This window comes from Elephas maximus, chromosome 3 (assembly GCF_024166365.1).
Source record: "Elephas maximus indicus isolate mEleMax1 chromosome 3, mEleMax1 primary haplotype, whole genome shotgun sequence".
In the NCBI taxonomy this organism is placed as follows: Eukaryota; Metazoa; Chordata; class Mammalia; order Proboscidea; family Elephantidae; genus Elephas; species Elephas maximus.
In genome coordinates, this window is record NC_064821.1 from 82,289,842 (window position 1) to 82,303,217 (window position 13,376).

Consider the following 13,376-nt stretch of genomic DNA (forward strand, 5'->3'; position numbering starts at 1 on the left):
AACCCTCAGCCCACTAGCACTCTAGAGGGTTGTTTCCAGTGGCCTCCCAGGCATGGACATTATGCACCCTAGGCATTGTTCCACCCTGCCTGCGAGCAGACTCCAGATTCCCTGACTCTTCCTGTGTATGTACTGTCAGCCTCTGCCCACCTGCACTATAGCAGGGTATTTCTTGCTTACCTGGAGGCTATGGACCTAGTCTGGTCTGGGAAACCCAGCAAACTTCTTCATGCCCAGTGGGCTGTAATCACATATTTTTCAATGAAGTTTGAATCCCAGTCAATTTATTCCTTCCTTGGGTATGCTCCCTCAGCATGAGGATTTTTTAGTTTTTTTTTTTTTTTAAACACCTTCATAGTGACTCTCCTCTTAGAGTTAATAATTTTTATATTAAAATCTTCTTGTCCAAATTAGGAGTCCTGATGGCACAATGGTTAAGTGCTCGGCTGCTAACTGAAAGGTCAGTGATCCGAAACCACCAGCCACTCTGAGGGAGAAAGATGTGGCGGTCTGCTTCCTTGCTTCCTTAAAGACTGGGGAGAAAAAAAACACACACACACACACTCACACTCACACAAAATACCATTGCCATTGAGACCAATTGAGCAGCTGGTGGATTCAAAGAACTGAACTTTTGGTCAGCAACCGTAGCTCTTAACCACTGTACCACTAGGGCTCCCTGTAAAGATGATACCCTTGGAAGCCTATGGGGCAGTTCTACTCTGTCCTATAGGGTTGCTACAAATCGGAACGACTTGACAGCAACATGTTTGCTTTTGTCCAAATTACCGTGTGGCTTCTGTATTCTGATTGGATCCTGACTTGTACGATAGATGTTTGTATTGTTTTAATTTTTTGGCTATTATGAATAAAGTTTCTATGAACATTCTTTTTTTATTGAACTTTAAATGAAGGTTTATAGAACAAATTAGTTTCTCATCAAACAGTTAGTACACACATTGTTGTATGACATTGGTTAACAACCCCATGACATGCCAACACTCTCCCTTCTCAACCCTGGGTTCCCTATTACCAGCTTTCCTGTTCCCTCCTACTTTCCAGTCCCCACCCCAGAGCTGCTGCGCACCTTTAGTCTTGTTTTGTTCCATGGGCATGTTCAATCTTTGGCTAAAGGGCGAACCTCAGGAGTGGCCTCATTAATGAGCTGAAAGGGTGTCTGGGGTCCATACTCTCAGGGTTTCTCTAGTCTCTGTCAGGCCAGCAAGTCTGGTCTTCCTTTTTGAGTTAGAATTTTGTCCTATATTTTTCTCCAGCTCTGTCTGGGACCCTTTGTTGTGATCCCTGTCAGAGCAGGCAGTGCTCATAACCAGGCACCATCTCATTGTACTGGACTCAGTCTGGTGGAGGCTGTGGTAGGTATGGTCCATTAATCTTTTAGACTAATCTTTCCCTTGTGTCTTTAGTTTTCTTCGTTCTTCCTTGCTCCCGAAGGGGTGAGACCAGTTGAGTGTCCTAGATGGCCACTCACAGGCTTTTAAGACCCCAGACGCTACTCACCAAAGTAGAGTGTAGAACATTTTCTTTATAAACTCTGCTATGCCAATTGAGCTAGATGTTCCCTAAGACCATGGTCCCCACAGCCCTCAGCCCAGCAATTCAGTCCGTCAGGGAGTTTGGATATGTCTATGGAGCTACCATGACCTTGCCTTGTACAGGCTGTGCTGGCTTCCCCAGTATTGTGTACTGTCTTAACCTTCACCAAAGTTACGGCTTATCTACTGTCTATTAAGTGTTTTTCCGTCCCCACCCCTCCCCACCCTTGTAACCATCAAAAATTGTTTCTTTTTGTATGTAAACATTTTCATGAGCTTTTACAGTAGTGGTCTCATACAATATTTGTCCTTTTGTGATTGACTCAGCATAATGTCCTCCAGATGCATCTATGTTATGTGATGCTTCACAGATTCATCGTTGTTCTTTAGCATTGTGTAATACTCCATTGTGTATGTACAACAGTTTGTTTATCCATTTATTTCTTGATGGGTGTCTAGGCTGTTTCCATCTTTTTCCTATTGTGAACAATGCTGTAATGAACATGGGTGTACATATATATTTTCGTGTGACAACTCTTATTTCTCTAGGATATATTCCTAGGAGTGGGATTGCTGGACCAAATGGTATTCCTATTTCTAGCTTTCTAAGGAAGCACCATATCATTTTCCAAAATGGTTGTATCATTTTGCATTCCCATCAGCAGTGCATGAGAGTTCCAGTCTCCCCACAGCCTCTCCAACATTTGTTATTTTCTGTTTTATTGATTCATGCCGGTAATTCTGGGGTGAGATGGTATCTCCTTGGGGTTTTGATTTGCGTTTCTCTAATGGCTAGAGATCAGGAGCAATTTCCTCATGTGTCTGTTGGCCACTTGAATGTCTTCTTTGGTGAAGCGTCTGTTCATATTCTTTGCCCATTTTTAATTGGATTATTTGTCTTTTTGTTTTAGAGTTGTTGGATCTTCTTGTAGATTTAGAGATTAGACCTTTGTCTGATTGTAATAGCCAAATTTTTTTTCCCATTCTGTAGGTTCTGTTTTTACTCTTTTGGTGAAGTCTTTTGATGAGCATGGGTGTTTAATTTTTAGAAGATCCCAGTTATCTAGCTTATCCTCTGGAGCTTGTGTGTGGTTGGTTGTGATTTGTATCCTGTTAATGCCATGTATTAGGGCCTCTAGCATTGATCCTGTTTTTTCTTCTATGAACTTCATAGTTTTTGGCTTTATGTTTAGGTTTTTGATCGATTTTGTGTTAGTTTTTGTATATGGTGTGAGGAATGGGTCCTGTTTCATTTTTTTACAGATGGACATCCAGTTTTGCCAGCACCGTTTGTTAAAAAGACTGTCTTTTCCCCATTTGATGGACTTTGGGCCCTTGTCGAAGATCAGGTAGCCATAGGTGGATGGATTTACATCTGGGTTCTCAATTCTGTTCCATCAGTCAATGTATCTGTCGTTGTACTAGTACCAGGCTATTTTGACTACTGTAGCTGTATACTAGGTTCTGAAGACAGGTAGTGCGAGTCCTCCTACTTTATTCTTCTTCAGTAATGCTTTACTTATCCGGGGCCTCTTCCCTTTCCATATAAAGTTAGTGATAAGTTTTTCTATCTCTTTAAAGAATGTTATTGGTATTTGGATCAGTATTGCATTGTATTTGTAAATTGCTTTGGGTAGAATTGTCATATTCACAATGTTGAGTCTACCTATTCATGAGCATGGTATGTTTTTCTGTTTATGTAGATCTTTTGGTTTCTTGCAGTAGTGTTTTGTAGTTTTCTTTGTATAGGGCTTTTACATCCCTGGTTAGATTTATTCCTAAGTATTTTATTTTCTTAAGGGCTATTATAAATGGTATTGTTTTCCTGATTTCCTTTTCATCATTCTCTTTATTGGTGTATAGGAATCCAACTGATTTTTGTATGTCGATCTTGTGTCCTGCGACTCTGCTAAATATTTCTATTAGTTCCCAGTAGTTTTCTGGTGGAGTCTTTTGGATTTTCTAAGTATAGTATCATATCATCTGCACATAGGGAGAGTTTAACTTCATCATTACCAATTTGGATGCCCTTTATTTCTGTTTCTTGCCTTATTGCTCTAGCTAAGACTTCCAACACGATGTTAAATAGGAGTGGTAATAAACTGCATCCTTGTCTTGTTCCTGTTCTCAAGGGGAGTGTTTTCAGCCTCTCTCCATTGAGAACAATATTGGCCGTTGGTTTTACATAGATGCCCTTTATTATGTTGAGATATTTCCCTTCTATACCTATTTTATTGAGAGTTTTTATCAGGAATGGTTGTTGGACTTTGTTGAAGGCCTTTTCTGCATCGATTGAGATGATCATGTGATTCTTTTCTTTCCTTTTATTTATGTGGTGGGTTACGTTGATTGATTTTCTAATGTTGAACCACCCTTGCATACCTGGTATGAACCCTACTTGGTCATAGTGTATTCTTTTTTTGATACGATGCTGAATTCTATTGGCTAGAATTTTGTTGAGAATTTTTGCATCTATATTCATGAGAGATATTGGTCTGTAATTTTCTTTTTTTGTGTGTGGTGTCTTTGCCTGGTTTTGGTATCAGGGTTATGCTGGCTTCATAGAATGAATTTAGAAGTATCACTTGCTTTTCTGTGTTCTGAAATAGTTTGAGTAGTGCTGGTGTAAGCTCTTCACTGAATGTTTGGTAGAATTCTCCAATGAAGCCATCTGGGCCAGGGCTTTTTTTGATTGGGAGTTCTTTTTTACCTTTTCAGTCTCTCCTCTTGTTATGGGTCTGTTCAGATTTTCAACATCATTTTTGTGTTAGTTTGGGTAGGTAGTATGTCTCTAGAAATTTGTCCATTTCCTCTAGGTTTTCAAATTTTTTCAAGTATAGCTTTTCATAATACTCTGTTATCCTTTTTATTTCAATTGGGTCTGTTGTAACGTCCCCCATTTCATTCCTTATTTGGGTTATTTGTGTCCTCTCCGGTTTTTCTTTTGTCAGTTTGGCCAGTGGTTTGTCAATTTTGTTGATGCTTCAAAGAACCAACTTTTGGTTTTGTTGATTCTTTCTATTGTTTTTCTATTCTGTATTTCATTTACTTCTGCTCTGATATTTATTATATCCTTTATTCTGGTGGCTGTGGACTTCTTTTGCTGTTCTCTATTATTCAAGTTGTGTACATAATGTTTTAATTTGTCCTTCTCTTCTTTTTTGATGTGTGTATCTACTGCTACAAATTGACCTCTGAGGACTCCTTTGCTGTGTCCCAAAGGTTTTGGTATGATGTGTTTTCATTCTCATTTGACTCTAGGAACTTTTTGATTCCATCTTTGATTTCTTCTATTACCCAGTGGTTTTTAAGCAGGGTGTTATTCAGTTTCCATGTAATTGATTTTTTTTTTTTTTCCTTACTCTTCCTGTTGTTAATTTCTACTTTGATGGCATTGTGGACAAAGATAATACTTTGTATTATCTCAGTGTTTTGGATTTTGTTGAGGGTTGCTCTGTGCCTAAGATGTGGTCTATTCTGGAGAACATTCCATGTGTGTTGGAAAAGAATGTGTACTTTGCAACTGTTGGGTGGAGTGTACTATATATGTCTATGAGATCAAGTTGGCTGATTGTGTTCTTTAGCTCTTCTGTATCTTTAATGAGTTTATTTCTAGATGTTCTGTCCTTTACTGAGAGAGGTGTACTGAAGTCTCCTACTATTATTGTGGAACTGTCAATTTCTGTTTTCAGTGCTGTTAGAGTTTGTTTTATGTATTTTGGAGCCCTGTCATTGGGTGTGTAGATGTGTATTATGGTTAAGTCTTCATGATGGATCGTCCCTTTAATCATTATATAGTGCTCTTCTTTGTCTTTTATGGTGCATTTTGTTTTAAAGTCTATTTTATCTGAGATTAGTATTGCCACTCCTGCTCTTTTTTGGCAGTTATTTGGTTGGTATATTTTTTTCCATCCTTTGATTTTTAATAAATTTGCCTTTTTGTTTCTAAGGTGTGTCTCTTATAGACAGCATATTGATGGATCCTGATTTTTTATCCATTCTGTCACTCTCTGTCTCTTTATGGGTACATTTAGGCCATTTACATTCAGTGTAATTATTGATTGGTGTGAGTTTATTGCTGTCGTTTTGTAGTGCTTTTTTTTTTTTGTGGTGCTAACATTTTCTTTGTTCCTCTTAGTCTTCTGTTCTGAGTTCCGTTTGTTTCTTTTTTATTTCTGTAGATTTTGTTTTTATTGAGACTTTGTTTTTCTTCTTTATTTTGATGAGTAGGTTTGTTAACTTTCTTTGTGGTTACCTTGAAATTTACCCTTGTCTTCCTAGGTTTGAAACAGTCTATTATTACTTGATATCACCTAGCCTTCTCTCCATTAGAAAGTTCTATACCTATGCCATTTATTTCCTTTTTTGTTGTTCTGATGTTGTTGTCATTTACAGATTAACCTCTCTGGTTCCCTTTTGCAATTGTTTTGGTTTTGTATAGTCCTTGAGAGTTCATTTCCTAGGTTGGTATCTGGCTGTACAATCTTGCCTCCTAAATTCAGGCTGTGGCCTGATGTTGTTTGTTCTCAGACTGAAGGACTCCCTTCAATAATTCTTATAAGTTTGGATTGGTTTTTACATATTCCCTTAATTTCTTTTTATCTGGAAATGTCCTAATTTCACCATCATATTTGAATGAAAGTTTTGCAGGATATGTTATTCTTGCTTGGCAATTTTTTTCTTTCAAGGTTTTATATATGTCATCCCATTGCCTTCTTGCCTGCATGGTTTCTGTCAAATACAGCTTAGTCTTATTGTTTCTCCTCTGTATGTGACTTTTTGTTTTTCTCAAGCTGCTCACAGGATTTTTTCTTTGTCTTTGGTTTTAGTGAGTGTGGTTATGATATGCCTTGGTGTTTTTCTTTTGGGGTCTATCCTATATGGGGTTTGTTGAGCTTCTTGGATGGTCAGCTTTTCATAATTCATGGTATTAGGGAAGTTTTCTGTCAGCAATTCTTCAATGATCTTCTCTGTGTTTTCTGTTTTCTCCCCCTATTCTGGAACTCCGATACTCGCAGATTTTTGCTTTTGATTGTATCCCACATAGTTCTCAGGGTTTCTTCATTTTCATTTGTTCTTTTTTCTGATTTCTCCTCAGAGTTGTATCCAAGTGTTTGTCTTTGATTTCGCTGATTCTGTCTTCCATCATTTCAGACCTGCTCTTCAGTCCTTCTATGACACTGTCCATTTCTGAAATCTTGTTGTTTATCTTTTGGATTTCTAATTGTTGTTTTTGAATGATTTCTAGTGAATTTACTTTGGCGTTTTGTTCCTGTATTATTTTCTTGAATTGTTCCTTTTTTTTTTTGTCTGTATTTTCCATGAATTTGTCTGCCTTTTCCATAAATTTGTCTATTTTTTCCTCATTTTTGTCTGCTTTTTGCTCCAACTCTTGGATTGCTCTGAATATTGGAGATTTGAATTCCCTATCAGGTAGTTCTAGTGCCTTTTCTTCTACTGGAAAGTCATCTGGTGTTTTATTTTGGACATCCACTGGAACCATCCTGTCCCATTTTTTTAATATGTTTTGATATTGTCTGCTGTCTTCGGGACACTCAGTAGTTATTTTTTCATTTCTTGATTGTAGATTTGTTTGTTTCATCTTGCTTTTTTGTTTTATTTGGTTATGTCTGAGTAGGCAGGCTGTGCATTCTTTGTTCTTTGCTCATTTGTAGTCACGGTACTTTTCACCTCTTTGTCCAATGGGCAGGGCCAGCCATTCAGCTATGGAGCAGGAGGGAAAATTCAGCTGAAGGGGAGGGGCTGGGGGTTGTTTGTGCCATGTATTCTAGGGCCAACAGCTCCGGTCAGGAATCAGTGCTGGGCAGGTTCCAGTAGGCCGTGCCTGTGGTGCTCCAGGGTGTGATGCTCAGTGCACGGTGTAGGTAGGCGGGAAGGAGGGGGGAGGTTGTCATGTGTGGAGCTAATAGGGGTATGGGAAAGAGGAGAGAAAGGAGAGAGAAACAGTAGACAAAAACAAACAAGCAAACAAAGATTAAAAAAAAAAGAGTGCTAACGGAGCCTGCTGTTGGAGTGGATGGATAAGAAACCAAGAAATGGAGAAAAGCAAAAAGGAAAAAATAAAAAAAGAAGAAAGAAAAAAATAACTAGATAAAAATTTGGAAAAGAAAAGCCCCCAGGAGTTCCAGAGTCCCACTGGTGGGGCTGCTTACACTGGGCAAGTAGCTCCCAGGCTGTGCAGTATAGCCTGGCTAGAGGGGGTATAGATACTCACACAGCACCAGGTATTCACGAGACAGGAAAAGAAGATAAACGTAGAGAGATGAGAACTGAGAAAGGGGAAATAGAGAAAAGGAAAAAAGAGGGGAAAGAAAAAAAGAAGAAATGCCCCCAGGGATCCCACCTATGCCGCTGCGTAGATTGAGGGAGTGGCTCCTAAGCTGTGCAGTGCAGCCCGGCTAGAAGGGGCTCCCAAGCTGCGAAAAGAAAAAGAAAACAAAAAAGCAAAACAAGGAAGAAAAGCCCTAGAGATCCCACCAGCGCGGTGTCGCTGGCTGGGGGAGTGTTTCCCCAGTTGAGCATGACTTCACAATCTTTCAAGAAGAAGATGGCACACAGAGCCAGGTGTTCCAGAGAAAGGAGGGGGAGGTGGTAGGAGGCACAGAAGAAAGAAAAAAAGACGGATAGAACCAACAGCAGCTCAGGGGCCCGACCAGTGTGTGCAGGGCGAATCCAAGCAGCCTGAGGCCAAAGCAGTTGCCTCCTGGCCAAGAGTCTGTGGCTGGAAGGAAGCAGAGGAGGCTGAAGAGGGGAGGAATAAGGGGAGGGTTAAGAAGGTGTACATAGCTCGTAATCGGGTGCTCTGTCTCCTGCTGGGAACTTTGTAAAGCTGCTTTTCCGTACTCCCTGTCCGACAGTCGATCTCCAACGTGGGTGGGGCGAATCCAAGCGGCAGCGGCATGGACGCTGCACTTCCAGCTGTCGGAGCCACCGCAGTCAGCCAGGAAGCTGGGAGGTAGAGCAGCGGGGAGAGGATGGGAGGTGGGAAAGCGCGTATCACTGGTTACCGGTGCTCTGTCTCCTGCTGGGAGTTGGTTTCCCATGCTCCCTGTCTGCGGATCCCCGACAGGAGTCCAAGGTGGTGGGTCCCTGCTACGTTAGCTGATAGGGCCTTCAGCACGTCTCTCTGCTCACTCTCTGTACTCTCAGTTTCTTATTCCATTCGGTGCTTGGCTGAGTTCTTATCTCTTCACTTGACACTTCAGGTTCCAGGAATGACGTTTGTCTCTGTTCTACTTAGTTTTTAGGGTCTTTGCTATGGAGGGGTAGTGTGCTGCTTCTGTCTATGGCGCCATGTTGGCCGGAAGTCCCCTTTAACATATTTCTAATAGCTGTTTTTAAAAGCCTGCCTTCTAATACCAACGGAAACCCTGGTGGCTAGTGGTTAAGTGCTACGGCTACTAACCAAAAGGTCGGCAGTTCGAATCCGCCAGGTGCTCCTTGGAAACTCTATGGGGCAGTTCTACTCTGTCCTATAGGGTTGCCATGAGTCGGAATTGACTCGACCGCGGTGGGTTTGGTTTTTGGTGGGTCTAATACCAACATCTAGATAATACTGGAGTGTTTCTGCTAACTACTTTTTCTTTTCTTTTCTTATTCTGGGTCAGTTTCCTGCTTCTTAGCATGCCTAGAATTGTTTTATTGCATTCTGGACATTGTAGATGAGATATTTTAGAATATCAGTGTTATATTATTTTCCCTTAAACGAGGCCAAATTCTATTTTGGCAGACAATTAACGTACTGGTTGACAATATCGATCCTGTCAGGTTTGATTTTTATCAGTGAAGATCTGTTTTGGTTTTATCCTTAGTCCCAGGTTATAATCCTCTCTGTAGAGCATTGTCCTTACTCCTAAGTCATGGCCTTTCTGGTATCTTAACCAGAATGCCAGAGACTCTCAGCCTAGCTGGAATTCCAACATCTCCCAGCACTGTGCAATCTCTGGTACCTCTATTCAGCTCTGAGATCTCACCAGCTACTCTCCTCTAGGCCTTGCAGTGCCTAACTCAGTACAGTGGCTAATTCTGCCCAGCTCTCAACCAAGGACCTGTGAAGAATTCCTATGCAGACTTCTGGCCCCATTCCCACATGGTTCTTTCCCTGGCTCTCTTACCTACAAATTCAAGCCATGTTAGCTGCCCCAAACTTCAGTCTCTGCCTCCTGAGCTCAGTGAGACTTCCATCCTGTGCTTGGATTCCACCTCACTGAACTGCAGTCTGGAAAGTGCTCCCCCTCCCCAAGCAGAAAACTGAATCAAATGTCCAGTTTTATCGTTGTTTGTGACTGGAGGGAAAGTTTGATATCATTATGGTCAGAAGAATTTAATCTGCTTTTAAACCTAGTTATTAAAGTCTTAATTTTGGTTATTTTTTCTTGAATTCTGGAATTTTATTTGGGTGTTTTTCAAACCCATGATTTCCTTTTTAAAAATAGTTTATAGTGTTCTGCCTGAAGTATTAGTCTTGTCTTTTATCTTTTTAAACAACATATAGTTTAAGTCTTTGACAGCTCTATTATCTAGAGCCCTGGTGGATCACATTCCATTTTTGTTTTGTTTTATGCTGGTTCTCATTCATGTTGCTTGTGTTTAGCTGTCTTTACATTTTGCCTGGGTACTTTTTTTTTTTAATGTTTTTTTTTTTTTGGTTGGTTGGTTGGTTGTTTTTTATTGTGTCCCTGATACTGTTTGGAAATTTATTTGTACGAATAATTTGAACTCTACATTATTTTACTGCAGAAAGGATTTATATTTACATTTTGCCAGGATGCTTGGAGCACCACCAATCTGGAATCACCTCAATTTCCTGCCATTAAGATTATCCTCAGGTAGGCTATAGTCCTGCAAATACAGGTCTATTTCTAATTCACCATTATTCCTAGGGTTCAGCCCATCCAGTTCCCAACATAGAGCTCAGGAGGATTGCCCCTTTCTTGGTAGGCTCTGAACTCTAACCTTTGCCCTCTTAGCCCCTTGAGGCTGTCAAAAGCATTGCTTTGCCTCTCAGTTTCTAACTTCCTCTTCTGGAATTGGCCAATACTCCAAAGGAAAAGCATCTGCAAGTGCTAAGCTCAATTTTCTGGTTTTCCATCTTCTTCTGGATCTTGACCTAAAATAGTTGTTTTTCTATGATATTGTTGGTTCTCTGATGCCTTCAAGCTAAGCTAATGTTTTTTCATAATTTTTGGCCAGCTTTTCTAGTTGACCTCAAGGATGGTTTCGGGTTTGAATTATCTAAGTTTGCCGTTACTAGAAACAGAGTATGTACATGAATTTTAATCCACATAAACATAATTGTTAGCATCATTCTGTTTTTAAGGTATACCAATGTTATGTGTATAGATAATCTATTGCTTCTGTTGCATAAAACTCCACTGTATGCATCCAGCATACATTACCTGATTTTCCAGTGGTAGCCACCAAGGTAACCTCCTATTTTCTACCTGTATTAGTTTTCTATTTCTGCTATAAAAAATTACCACAAGCTTAGTGGCTTAAAACAAATTTATTGTCTTATAGTTCTATGAAATTTTGGTTTTAAAATAATATTGAATTTATAGATTAATTTGGTGAGTTAATATCTTTAAAATATTAAACTCTCATTCAATAGGAAATGTCTCTCCACTTATTCAGAACATCCAGTCTTTTATTAGTCTGAAAGTTATCTCTATAGAGATCTTACATATTCGTAATTCCTACTCAGTTTTTATTGCTATTGTGAATAATCTCACGTTTATTATTTATTGGCTGTCATAGGAAAATACAATTGATTTTTAAGTTGATTTTATATCTAGCAACCTTGTTGAATGCTCTTATTAGTTCTAATAATTGTTTTTTTAAAAATAAGGTAGTGATGAAATTATTTTTAAATAATGATTTTTCTTCCAATCTTTACATCTATGTTTTTTCTTTCTGCCACTGTATATTTCTAGAACTCTTTTAAACTGTAGGAATGACAGTGGGCCTCCTTGTATTAATCATAAAGGGAATGTGTATAAAGTTTTCCCATAATAAAACAATTGCTTTAAGTTTTTTGGTATATAACTTTTATCAAATTAAGGAATTTCCCTTCTCCTTGCTGAGTTTTATTATACTTATAAACCTTATAAAATGATTTTTTTTCCCATTAGGGTAATTATATGAGTTTCTCCTTTAGTCTATTAATGTGGTGAATTACAGTGATGAATTTTTCTGATATTGAACCATCCTTGCATTCCTGGGATAAACACTACTTAATTTAGTATTTTCCAATACATTATTGGATTTAATAGGTAGTATTTGGGATTTTTGCATCTATTTGATTCTATTCTCTTAGTGTTTACTTTAGAAATTTTAGAATGGGCACTTAAGGAAGACTAAGTTATTCAATATCTTTACCTTCCTCAAGAATGTTCCAAGGACCAACTTACATGCTATTTTGCCCAATATTTTAGTTCATACTTTAATTTTAAAAATTAAACATTATAATCTCTGTATATTTACATATACAATTTAACACAATTTACTTAAACAATAGGTTAAAATATATTATTAATCTATTTCTTCTGCTCACTTTTCCTTCTTGCATTTCAGCCCTTCCATGTAGGATCATCTTCCTTAATGGCAAACATATAGCATTTACTATGTGCCAGGCACTGTTTGGAGTATGTTAAACATATTACTTCATTTTACTATCCCAGTAACCCTATGATGTATGTACTATGTTCCTTCTGTCTGAAGAACATCCTTTAGAATTTTTTTCCTCTGGATTTTTGTTGTCTTTTCTTTTGTTCCTTTTTTTTAAAAGACTTTTGCAGGATAGAAGCATAGAAGTTCTTCAACTCATGCAAGTGTAGGCAGTATATTACAGAGAGAGTGAACATGGAAAAGATGGTGCCCGCTGGAATTGCAAGGCCAATGGCCAGACCCAAAGCCAAGGCAATGGAGGTCACACTGGAGGGCTCTTAGGGATGCCAGCCTTTCCCCAGGAAAGCACATGCTCACACACAGCTACACTTCCTTTTTCCTGTTTCCATCTTCTGTACCACCAAACAGAGTTCTAGGGAGACAATGGTTCTGCCTAGAAGTGACTAAATATTAACACACCTTTCTCCCCTCCTTGAGGAAGGGAAGGGAAGGGGGTGCTCTAGGGGTCATGACTGCTGTACATCACTGCATTGGAGGTCAACTGCTATTTTTACTGCTTGTCTCAGGTGTGGCTGAAATAAGCAGGAATGACCTAGCCATGTGCCTGAGCAGAAGTATTGGTCCCAAGAGCTCACAAATGGACAGTGGGTTAAAAGCAGTGGACTTAGCTCCATCTTACCTTCCCATCAGTTTGGCTCTGGGTAGCCTTTGTAGGAGTCTGTGGGAATAGAAGACTTTGAGGGCCTATAAGCAGGGATCCTGGGAGGCTGAGATGGGAGACTGGGCCAGTCAGGTGCCATGGCCCAAGAACATCATTATGGCAACAGAGTTCCTCAAACAGCAGTCAGAGGCCCAGGCTATATCTTTCAGACCTTTTTCTGAGCTGTACTGCCCTCTCCTGCCTCAGCCAAGGCATCACCCTCCTTCTTTTATAAGGCTCAGTCACCTGGAACCCTGCTTTCTCTCTTCTAGAATTAAGAACCGTCTGCAGAAAGCGACACAGGAAACCATTTTCAAACTGACTTTAATAATTTTTTGCTGCCCAAATACTGTACATGCAGAAGCCTCAAGGGAATTGGCAAGAACGTTGTACAAAACAGCCGGCAGTCCTTCCCAGCTGTCCACCTGCCACCCAGGAACCTCAAGTTTGGAAAGATGCTGCACATATAAAACGTA

The 13,376-nt window shown here is 39.5% G+C and overlaps 1 long non-coding RNA gene across 2 annotated transcripts in view; it reads left to right on the plus strand.

Moving 5' to 3' along the window:
* The window catches only part of LOC126072957 (uncharacterized), a 51,777-nt gene extending 38,517 nt beyond the window's left edge, over positions 1 to 13,260 (plus strand). Inside the window, exons 4-5 of one of the 2 annotated variants that reach the window (XR_007516613.1) lie at positions 10,314 to 10,402; positions 13,173 to 13,260. This is a non-coding gene — a long non-coding RNA (uncharacterized LOC126072957). The remainder of the gene's footprint in view (positions 1 to 10,313; positions 10,403 to 13,172) is intronic. The other variant, XR_007516612.1, reaches the window with a different exon arrangement.
* Positions 13,261 to 13,376: the final 116 nt, after the last annotated feature.